The following is a 12,775-nucleotide window of genomic DNA, read 5'->3' as shown; positions in this document are numbered from 1 at the left end:
GTCAGATTCTTATTCTTCCTGCTGCAACTGATGCTGTCACTGGTCAGCAGAAACAGGGTTTTTGCTGTTTTACTTTAGAAGGTAAATTTCACAGCAAGAGGCCAAGAAGAGATTATGTTAGAGAAGTCTTGGACTTACCTGATCCAAGAGTTACTCCTTTGCACTATAAGAGAGGCTCAGGGAGAATGACTTTTCTACCCTCTCAGTCGTGGTATAAGTCACTTATATGCTCTAGCAACATTTCCCACTCTGTGGCTTTTTTAACTTTAGTCTTGTGTCTGACTTCAGTAAAAACTCTTTCCATTAAAAAAATCTGGTAAGTACAATTAATATTTCCTATACCCCTTTCTTGTCTACTTCCCTTGTGGCTCAGACTGTAAAGTGTCTGTCTACAATGCAGGAGACCTGGGTTTGATCCCTGGGTTGGGAAGATTCCCTGGAGATGGAAATGGCAACCCACTCCAGTACTCTTGCCTAGAAAATCCCATGGACGGAGGAGCCTGATGCAGACTACTGTCCATGGAGTCGCAAAGAGTTGGATATGACTGAGCGACTTCACTTCACTTTCACTACATTCCTTTCTTGCAGATTCACAGCGAATATCAGCATGGGAAAAGAGCATGTGCTCCTGACTTCAAAGAAAAATCCTGCTGAATCCAGATTTTTTCCACACTTACTTAATCTGTGGCGCTCCTCCCCCTTCCCTCATTTGGTCACACCTTCATAATTCCCACAAAATGTACTGCAGACCAGTTTGGGAAATGCTGTTTGAGGTGAACTGTCAATCAAGGTCAAAGGGCACTCCAGTGCTCTTCTTACAAGTCTAACCTGTCTCCTCCTCCAGGAAGCCTCTGATCACCCTGTGAAGGAGTCATGTTAAGTGACTTCCCAAGGCTGATAGTCAAATCTCCTCTTGCCTTCCCTCTTTTCCCTTCCTTTTCCCAGCCTTCTCTTCCCCTTTTCAACCCTCCCTCTTTTTTCCTTTAAGCCACAATAGTACTTTCACAGCAGAAGATCACCCCAGCTTGGTTATAAACTTTTAATATGTCACAAAAATCTTAGGCCTCCACTCTGCTGTGCTCACAGTAAACACTCAATAAATATTGATGGATAATTGAAGAACTCAAAGCAATGGATTAGATGACAGAAAAAGTTGAAAGAAGTGATCCCTAAGAGTGTGTATGGTTAAAAACATGGCTAATTCAGAGGCAGGAGAGTCTTGATGATGGGCAATAGCTTTGGGCAAGGTTGTGTCATCTTCCTGGAGCTCAATCCAGGAAGTGTGGGATTCATAGCAGCACAATTGGGATCCACAGTGACGTCAAACTCAGTCAATAGGTATGGATAATGATGTATTCTCCCTGGAGCAAATCACAATCTGTTTGACTACCTTTGTTCTTTTAGTCAAAAAGTTACAAGAAAATCTCATTACTTTCATCCCACCTCTAGTTTTTTTGTCCCCCAAGGATGCTATTCAATTCTAAAAGCCCTTGAGAAGCTCCCCAAGGTATACTGTTTCTCGCTTTCACTATATCCCCTGCTTATAACTTTTTTTTTTTTTTTTGGTTCCTTGAAAAATGCTATAATAGCCTTCTACTGTAAATAGTGACTACTACCCTCAGATTTAACTCTCCCAAAAGAAAGACACAAAAGCAACTCCAGTATGAGGGTATAAGGAGGAGGTGGTGGCTATTATACCACTAGGATTCATATGGTATTATAAATTTCTATAAAAATGGGAATTACAGAGAATCTACTTGCCTTCTGACAACCTGGTTACCTTATAGAACATTCCACTTCTGTTCACTGCAGAGCATGGACAGGTTAAGATTTCTCTTTAGATGAACAGATCAACGGATAGAGATGTATAAGTTTTATATAGTCTGGGATTATTACATCAGCTTTTACTTTGTAAATATAAATGATATTTACTATAAGATCTGTATTTATTTAAAAAAATTAGAGCCTGTGAAAGCACCTGCAGATAGACACATGAAAGTATAAAATGTTCAAATTCCTTCAATATAGTATTTTTTTTTTTTTTCACAAATATGGTTATAAGAAATTTTAGTTTGTACTGTTCACCATAGAGAGGACATTTAACAAAGAAGATGCAGCATTATGGAATTCAACTCTGGATTCTGATGACAAAGGACCAGCATACCCATCTAATTTTTTTTCATTCTTAACATTTCAATCAACCAAATGACACGTGTTGCCTGCCGTTTAATATAGTCTCTGTATTCAAGGAGCACTTCAGACTTTCAGGTTTACTTGATGAAGAGTTTGGACTGATGTCATCAGGGAATGCTTCCTGGTGGAGGCAGTATTTGGGCCTTGAATGATGGTTAACATTTGGACAGACATTTCCTCAGTGGGAATGAGTAAGGAGTGATTTTAGGCTTTTGAAATACCATCATGAACGGTGCAGAAATGACAAGAGCACTACTTTTGTCAGGGTAGTGCTTCAGTCATGGACTGAAGTGCAGTCCCTAAACAAAAAGCAATGGAAAATAAGGCTTGGCATGTCCACGTTGGAAATTGCTGAGTGGTGGTTTTGCTATCTTCCTGTGGTCCAGCCACTTTTATCTTAGTATTGTAACATGCTGACCTATCCTAATCCTTTGCGAGATGTATCAGTAATTTGACTCTGGGGAAAATAACAAGTAGAGATTTTGTTGACCTACATTTGTTTTATGTAAATTAAAGTTGCTACTTTTATAATCATGTGTGGTAAGAATCTTAGCATATCATGAATTCTCCTACTGTCCGCTGCTGCAATTTAGGCATGACTGGGTCAGCTTGGCCAATTAGTGGGACAGAATGAGTAACATGCAGTACCATATCCACTACATCCATCAGCATGGGTTCAAGGCCATCAGTCTGAGGGGAATAAACCCAACCCAGAGAGAGACTGTGCCAAAGCCTTCATCACACAGGAGCCTGTGGTCTCATGGCTGCTCCTGGACTCTCCCCCTGATCCAGCTCCAATACATGTCTGGGCCCTGAGATGACAGAGGCTATAAATAGCTATACGTTACATACTGGGGCTCAAAGAACATTGACTTTATTGTTCAGTTGCTCAGTTGTTTCTGAATCTTTATGACCATGAATGGCAGCTCACTAGGTTTCCCTGTCCTTCACCATCTCTCAGAGTTTGCTCAAACTCATGTCCATTAAATCAGTGATGCCATCCAACCATGTCAGCCTCTGCTGCCTCCTTCTCCTCCTGCCCTCAATTTCCCCAGCATCAGGGTCTTTTCCAGTGAGTTGGCTCTTCACATCAGGTGGCCAAAGTATTGGAGCTTCAGCATCAACCCTTCCAGTGATTATTCAGGATCAAGTTCCTTTAATATAATGCCACATAAGATGGAGAGAATGCTTTGCTACATCTCTCTTCACCAGTAAATGGCAGCCAAAAAAGTACTATACTTAATATTGAGTAGCTGGAAAAACTGAAGCACAAAGGACAGCTCAGATGCTGTGACATACTCTGGAAATTTCCAGAAGTACTTGAGGCATGGGCTTCAGCAGATGAAGAGGATATATATATATATATATATATATATATATATATATATATATAATATCCATCCATATATATAAAGGACTTCACTTCCTATCCAAGCAGATAACTGATTACTTGGGTAAAGAGTGTCACTTGTATTCTTTTGCATACCAGTACAATCACTGAATGGTAAGAAAGGAAGTGGCCTTATAGCTACAAGACTTACTGTGTCAACACAAGAAATCCAGTGTCATATGCATGAACATCACCCTCCGGATGTACAGGGCCAGGGGGAAACATCTGAGAATCTCAGCTGTAGGTAACTGGTCGTGGAGCCATTGAAATATCAAATGGGTAATGTCTAGAGGAATGTGATTTTCTGTGATGAACCTAGTAGCCAGGTGAAGCAAGGATTAATTAAAGCATATATTACAGGCCAGGAGGCCAATTTAAAGGATGGAGTTTAATGATATCAATGTTGCAACTGAAATCAGAAAGCATTATGTTCACATTCTGGCTCTCCTAATTAGTTGCTGTGTGCCCACAGACAAGTTTCTTTAGTTTCTGAGTCCACTCCTCACATACCAAGTGGTCCATGAGATAAAGAGTCTTGGTTTACCTTTCCTCCTCTTCAGTATCAACATTGCTCAGTTCAGTTCAGTTTAGTCGCTCAGTCGTGTCTGACTCTTTGCGACCCCATGAATCGCAGGACGCCAGGCCTCCCTGTCCATCACAAACTCCCAGAGTTTACTCAAACTCATGCCCATTGAGTCGGTGATGCCATCCAGCCATCTCATCCTCTGTCGTCCCCTTCTCCTCCTGCCCCCAATCCCTCCCAGCATCAGGGTCTTTTCCAATGAGTCAACTCTTCGCATGAGGTAGCCAAAGTGCTGGAATTTCAGCTTCAGCATCAGTCCTTCCAATGAACACCCAGGACTGATCTCCTTTAGGATGGACTGGCTGGATCTCCTTGCAGTCCAAGGGACTCTCAATAGTCTTCTCCAACACCATAGTTCAAAAGCATCAATTTTTTGACTCTCAGCTTTCTTCACAGTCCAACTCTCACATCCATACATGACCACTGGAAAAACCATAGCCTTGACTAGATGGACCTTTGTTGGCAAAGTAATGTCTCTGCTTTTTAATATGCTATCTAGGTTGGTCATAACTTTCCTTCCAAGGAGTAAGCATCAACATTGCTATTTCTACTCAAATGTGTTTCTTCCTTGTCCAGGGCTTATGAAGTATTCTTACCTGAATTTGATCTGTCTCCAGCTATCCCTTTGAAACTATGAAAACCTTGAAGAATATTCTAAGTTTTTCAGCTATTACCACAGGGAGATACACAAGGAAGAAAGTATCAAGTATATGAAAGTTTAGAAAGCAGTATTTTGTAAAAGGCTTTTCAGTAATCATTCAGTCTTATTCAAATTTACCTTTCCTGGCACCCTTACAGGTTCCCTGGGGACTCATGTATTTTTCCCCTGCAAGTCAGCCCTGCCCAAGCCGGTTCTCACTGATATTAGTGTTTATGTATGCTTCTCCCTTTTTTTGTGGGTTTTTTTTTTTTTAAGTAGTCACTAGAAGAGAGAGGTGGTGAGTGCTCATAGTGTCATTATGGCCCAGGAAGCTCTGGGTCAGGCAGTTGCCTGGTCGTATCTTCCTTCTTTGTGCAGGAAGCATGCAGGCCTATGCAGGGCAGTCATGACAGCAGTCATGTGGTAGTTTAGAAGCAGAGCTAACCGCCTCTCCCTCCTGTGGCCCTTGGAGTATTCTAAACTGAAATCAGTTGAGTGTGAGCTATGCACAAGAAGATAAAAATGGAACCTGAACCTGCAATTGTGTCCATATGCCTTTAGGGTTGTGATGATATACATATACATGTGTGTGTATGTATGTATGCATATATATTTGATGGAAGTATTCAGAAAATGTATATGAGGGGAGTGGAGAGAAATGTTTCTAAACCTGTATTTCTACTCTTAGATAATGTAAGATAATCAGGCCAAACACATAGTAGGGGGCTATGGAATGTTGGTTCATTTCCTGCTGAAATTAATTATAAATAAGTGAGCAGGTCATATGTATTGGGATTCCTGTCACACATTGCAGTATATAATACAAATTCAAGGACAAAATATTGAAAAATTATACTCAGTTCAAATTCTCAGGTTCCTTTTTCCCCTCTCCTTTTCTCCTCTCCCCTACTCTTTTGATGGACTGGAGCTGATGCAGTTCCTGAACATAGATCATGTTCTCTCTTTTCCCTGTACTTGATGCATTTCCATTTCTGTAGAGTGTGACCTGCTTCTGTATGTTGGTTAAGTTGCTTAGAACTTCATGGCCATGTGGATTTTCAGCAGGAAGCTATTTTTCTCTCCTTGTTTGACATGGTGGTGGTGGGTGCTTGGCAAAGGAATGTGAGAGCTCATTAGAGTTTATTGTATGGTGCAGCAGGGGGAAGTAAAATTATAGAAGCCAGGGGTGTGGGGGGAGAGGGAATTGTTAGACCAGGGCTGACACCAATAACTTTTTACGAGGGTGAGTCAAAGCATCGGGGAGGCTAGAACCAGGTTTCCACCTCTTGAACCTGTTACTGTAGATCATGACACAGAATGGAAGGCAGGCAATCCTCTCTCAGGCTGGTGGAGAAAAAGCCTAAAGTTATGGAGACAGATGTCAAGGTATTTGAACTCAACTATAGGTTAGGGTGGGTGGGGATACTGGGAGAAGCCATTAGTGTAGCAAATATAGTGAAAGTCAATACCTGACTGCCTAGAATAATGGGGGCAGGACACATCCTTAGTGAATAAAATAGCTTGAGTGGGTGATTTCCAGACACTTGAGATGGTAGCTTTCCTGTCTATTTTCATCTCCTTGTGTAAACAAGGAATTAGTATAATGCTCAACCTGCTAGGGAAATATGATAAATCTTGGACACTGAAAGCTTGAAAACTACCCCTCTTAATGGAGACACTGTGATCCCATCTTATCAACTCTTTGGCCTTGAGAGTTGACAGCAAAGTGACATGAGCTGACCAAGATGTGATCTACATTGTTGATGAGGTTGGTCCAGACTATCAACTCTCTGCCAGTTCCTATGTGACTCATTTCTTCTGTCCTGCGAAGGGGTCACAGGGAGGAAAAGCGTGGATGGGCCAAAACTTGGCTCTTCTCCATGCCAGTAGCACCTGCATTTTTGCATTTCCTACAGGTATCATTGACCCAGAACAATTCTAACCCCTCAGGTAGGCTCGGTGTGTCCAGCACAGAAGAGAGAGCCGTTTTCTTCAATCAAACAGGAATAGAACTATATGAGTAAAAACTTCTGATGTATGTCTTTACACTTCATCTCTGCTGATGTCAGTACTCTATGCATTCTTCTATTCATTTGCTTACTTTTTTTATTCATTTGATTCTTGCTAACAATCACATTTTCCTGTGGATATTACTAGTAAAAAAGTCAAGACCCCTTAAGTAAGATCTCTTAATCCAGAGGTCCCCAAATTTTTGCCCCAGGGACCAGTTTTGCAGAAGAGAGTTTTTCCACAGGACCGAGGTGGGGTACTGGTCTGTGGCACAGGGGCTGGGGACCCCTGCCTTAACCCATTTGCATTTTATAAAAAGTCCCAACAGCAGCCACAGCCATGATGGACAGTGTGTCTATGGCATAGAAGGTGACAAGTTGTTAGCACTTATGTGCCACTGCCAAGTTGTGGACTGTGAGCCAGTGCTCTAGCTGTGGTCAGCTTCAGGTGGACACTGGCAGGGGGTAGAGTGTGAGAAGAGAAGGGCTCTCTGAAATTTCTTGGAGCAGCATCCTGTCCTGTATCAAAAGAAAACTGCATTGTATGGGAGCACAGTGAGGTTACAGACACCCGTAGGTACTGGATGGCAGGCCTCTGCTTTCCCCTTGGTCATCGTGCTGGCCCGGTGTGTGGTCACAGTGTTGCTGCTCCATTAGGATTCTTAGAGAGTGAGGACTTCTTGGATGGTACTCAATGGTCTTTTGTGCTGACCTGGAAACCAGCCTTGGTGAGATTTTAATGCATGTGAAGAAGTGGCTGTGTGTAGAGGAAGCATTGAAACACAGCCGATTCCAAGGCCCTGGGGTCTAGATCTTTTGCCGTTAGCCTTCATTGACTTGGCATTCAAAAGTCTCATGTGATAAGTCTCCTGGAGACAGTGGTAGATTGGGCCCCTCTGCTGATTATCAGGAAAGCCATCTGCACCCCAGCAGTGTTCCCTCCTGGGTTGAGGGCAGTGGGAACAATGCCCATAGACTTGGCAGCATCTTCTCACTGAGCACCAGACCCTGCTCTTCTCATCCTAGGCCTGGGACCTTTGCTTTGGGCATACTCCCAGACGAAAGGTTTTCTCTTGTGGTTGTCATAGACAAAACCATCAAGGAAGAGCGTCCCCTGGAAACATTTATCCTCAGACGGCCCTGTTTGTCCTCAGGCTGTCTCCTCTCCCTAGCTACTTTTCCTACAGAGCAACATGCTATAAGATCCTTTTTTTCTAGGCTCTCTCTGACCTTTATTTTAAGTATCTTGTGACATGTGTACATGTGTTTTTATTGCAAACTGCTTCAAATCCATTTGGATATGGATGGTATACAAATTATAAATAAATAAATACATGATAAAGAGAGGATCTCTTCCCTGCCAGCTCGTCGTTGCTTAAAAAGCAGCAAGTTTGCACTTGCGTGACTCTGCTTTTGCTGGGCCCCATGCCGGCAGCCAACAGGAGTGAAAACAAAATCTGTCCCTTTCAGCACCACACATTCCTCTCCTGAGCCTAGGGGAAGAGGTGGCAAGTATCATTTGCCAATCATGAACCAGATAGCCTTTCCTTGACTGAATCCCACATCTTTAATGAAATTCTACCCGCTAAATAAGATACCCACAGCTTTTCCTAGCAGGTACAAAACATCTCCATCTCATCCCACACTCACAGTTCTACCCAGCTCCCTGGTTTCCTGTCCTGTTCTGTTCCTCTGCCTTTTTCCTAGGAACCTTGTTTTTCTCATAAGCAAATGCTACCCCACCCTTCTTTTATCCTACAAGTGAATCTCTCAACACCTGCTTTAATGAAATCTAGTCTTCCCTTGAATTTCCATTACTTCCGAGAGGGTATTTGATTATTGTTTTGATAGTTCCTTTATTCATCTCTTGCTTACTCCTGATCTTGCTGACTCTCTCTTTCAAATGATTTTTTCTGCCTTTGAACCTCGAAGCCATCTCTAGTCTTTTCATTTTCATCAGAGGACAACTGGGCCTGTTGAATTGAGGCTGTTGAAGTCATTCTGGGCGATTCCTCCATTGAAGTCTTTTCTTTGGGCTTTCATTTCTCCTGTCTCTGTCTTAGTTGTCTTCCTCTTCCCAAGGCTAGAGATTCAGCCTTGTTAGAGATTCAGCCTTCAGTTGGAGATTCAGGATTTCATTCATTCTCTACTACTCCACTTCCGTGCCCCCATCCATTAGCCCTTTTCTTTCCATGACTTGATTTACTTCTCTGTTTTACTTCTACCTTTAGTCTTAAAAAATATTAATAAAATAGTAACTCATTTTGCCTTGTTACCTCCACAGGCCATTTTTCTCAAGCTCTTTTTTTTTTTTTTTCCATTATTAGCCTTTTGGAAGGAACTGACTACATGTTGATACCCCTGCCTACTTCATCACCTTCATGCCATTGCTGTGTGAATCGCAATGCCATCAGTTCAGTTCAGTTCAGTTGCTCAGTCATGTCCGACTCTTTGCGACCCCATGAATTGCAGCACGTCAGGCCTCCCTGTCCATCACCAACTCCCAGAGTTTACTCAAACTCATGTCCATCGAGTCAGTGATGCCATCCAGCCATCTCATCCTCTGTCATCTCCTTCTCCTCCTGCCCCCAATCCCTCCCAGCATCAGGGTCTTTTCCAATGAGTCAGCTCTTCGCATGATGTGGCCAAAGTATTGGAGTTTCAGCTTCAGCATCAGTCCTTCCAATGAACACCCAGGACTGATCTCCTTTAGGATGGGCTGGTTGGATCTCTTTGCAGTCCAAGGAACTCTCAAGAGTCTTCTCCAATACCACAGTTCAAAAGCATCAATTTTTCGGCGCTCAGCTTTCTTCACAGTCCAGCTCTCACATCCATACATGACCACTGGAAAAACCATAGCCTTGACCAGACGGACCTTTTCTGAAATTTTCAGTTTTTTGAATCTCAGTGTTTTACTTGAAAACTCCTATTTAAGGTTCTATCCCATTAGAACCTCAAACTCCCTTTTCCTCCATTCTTTACTGGAGGGAAGCAGTTGGCTTTTTTCACCTCCTTTCCGTTTCTGTGAGCTTTGAGTTCCTTTCTTCCATACTTCTTACATTGATAGTTATTATGGATATCCCTCACCAGTGCCTCTTATATTCCTTCTCTTTCTTTCTTTTCCCATTGTCAACTCTGTTTCAGATATCCCTGCCTCTCCCTGAAGCTAGCCACTGAATGTCATGGATATTTGGAGGGCAGATTTCATTTGGAGCCTGAATCAATGATGATTCTCTTCTCCACTCTGTTACATAACTATGCATATGTAGACCATGAAAAAAGCAGTTATGCATTCCTGATGATGGCGTTGTGTTGAAAGTTAAAACTTTATTTCGCTTATGTTAGGTTTTACAGGAAAATGGTATTTTTTAAAAGTGAGGTTGTTCTGTGCTGCTGTCTTTACTCAGAAAGAGCAAAGTTAATCAAGAGTAGCTTGGAGTAGGCAGAGATTGGAGTTTGAACTCGTGGAGAAACCCAGAAAAGGGGATGCCCTCAGAAGACAAAGAGAATGCAGGACATATTTCAGCAGTGGTAGGCTGCAAATAATACAGGGAAGAAAATCTTAATGGAGTTCATTAAAGCATTGCTTCTAAGTCACAAAATAGTCTTCATGTCATATTTAACACGTTAACACTATATATAAAGTAAATAAAGAGGAAAAAAATCATGGAAATATTAGAGACCATATGTGTTAAAGAGCAAGAAAACTCATGCAAAATTATATCAGAAGCTTTATTTTATCAAAAATGTTGTATATCCTTTGCCCTATGTATTTACATGTAGTATTTATACATTCATTTTATTAATGTCTATGTTGCTTTATGGATAATTGTATCTGAATATGAAAGAGCAGGCCATTTATATATATATATATATATATGCATATATATACACACTATACATATAGTGTATATACATATATACATTATATATGTGCACTGTTGTGTATATACATACATACACATGGGTATGTATGAATGTATGTATGCATATACACTATATATAGTATATATATATATATATATATATGTAGGTATGCATGCATACATACATACTTCTGCTTCTTCTACAGATTTTATTGTGCTAGCTTAATGAGAACTTTGCTAGATTTTTGGACATGCTAAAGAGGCACCACTAACCCATTGATGCAAAACAGAAATAAAGGTGAAGCACTGAGGAATAGTAAACGGCCTCCTTAAATCTCTTTTAAATTAATAGAGCCTGTATTACATTTAAGGTCCTTAAACACTACTAAATCTTTTTATTGGTAAAATTTGCCATTTTAATTGTTTTGAAGTATACAATTTATGGCATTAATTACAGTCACAATGTTGTGCATTCAGTTACTATCTCTCTCCGGTTTTTTCCTCGATCCAAATGGAACCTCTATAACCATTAAGCAACAACTCCTCATTCCCCCCGCCACCCCATCTCTTATGACATCTAATCTATGTTCTATCCCTATGCATTGTGTATTTTAGATGTTTAATAGAAGTGAAATTTTACAATATTTGTCTTTTTGTCTCTGCCTCATTTCACTTAGCATGTCTTCAAAGTTTATATTGTTGCAGCATGTATTTGAACTTACTCCTTTTATGATTTAATGTATTCATATTTCATTGTTGAGTATATAGTTGGCATTCCATATCTGTGGGCTCTACATCCTCAGATGCATCCAACCAGGGATCAAAAATACAAAGAAGGAAAAATTCCAGAAAGTCCCAAAAAGAAAGTTGAATTTGTTGCATTCGCTGGTGGCTCAGTGGTAAAGAATCCACTGGCTCATACAGGAGATGCAGATTCAACCCCTGTGTTGGGAAGATCCCCTGGAGAAGGAAATGGCAACCCACTCCAGTATTCTTGCCTGAAGAATTCCATAAACAGAGGAGCCCGGTGGGCTATGGGGTCCATGAGGTTGCAAAAATTTCAGACACAATTGTGACCAAAAAAGAATAAGTAACTATTTATATAGCGTTCACATTATATTAGGTATTATAAGTAATCTAGAGATGATTTAAAGAATACAGGAGGTTGTACACAGGTTATGTGCAAATAGTACTTCATTTTATATAAGGGACTTGAGCATCAGTGGGTTTTGCTATCCACAGGGGGTCCTGAAATCCATCCCGAGGATACTGATATATCACATTTTTAACCCATGGATGAATATTTTGGGTTATTAAATAATGCTTCCATAAACAGTGACACATAAGTATTTGTCTCAGTCTCTGCTTTGAATTCTTTTGGTCTATATACTAATACTTTAGGAGTGGAATTGCTAGGTCATATTTCATGTTTAGCTTTTTGAAGGACCACCAAGTTGCTTTTCATAAGCAGCTGCATCATTTTTTATTTCCATCAGCAATACATGAAGGTTCCAAATTCTCTACATCTTTGCCAACACTTGTGGTTTTCTGAGTTTTAAAATTTAATTAATAAATTAATGTGTATGAAGTGGTATCTCATTGTCATTTACATTTGCAATCCCCTAGTGATTTATGATACTGAGAATTTTTCCCATGATTGGGTATTTGTATATTATCTTCAGAGAAGTGTCTATTCAAGTTCTTTGCCAAGTTTTGTATTTGGACTGTTTGTCTTTCTGTTGTTGAATCACTTTTTACTTTATTAATACTGTCCTTTGCTGCATACTTTTTAATTTTAATGAAATCTGATTTATTTATTTTTCCTTTTGTTTCTCTTACTTTTAGTGTGATAAGAATTCATTGCCAAATCAAAAGTCATGAAAATTTACCCTATATTTTCCACTGTGAGTTTTATGCTTTTAGCTCCAGTATTTGAAACATTAATTCATTTTGAGTTAATTTTGGTATGTGATGTGAAATAGGGGTCCAATTTTCTTTCTTTTGCATGTAGAAATTCAATTGTGCCAACAGTATTGTTGACAACTTCTTTTCCCTACTGAGTGGAGTTGTCATTCTCAAATTTAAGCAGCCTTA

The sequence above is a fragment of the Odocoileus virginianus genome, chromosome 2 (assembly GCF_023699985.2).
Source record: "Odocoileus virginianus isolate 20LAN1187 ecotype Illinois chromosome 2, Ovbor_1.2, whole genome shotgun sequence".
Taxonomy (NCBI): domain Eukaryota; kingdom Metazoa; phylum Chordata; class Mammalia; order Artiodactyla; family Cervidae; genus Odocoileus; species Odocoileus virginianus.
Note: the sequence above shows the minus strand (reverse complement) of the source record.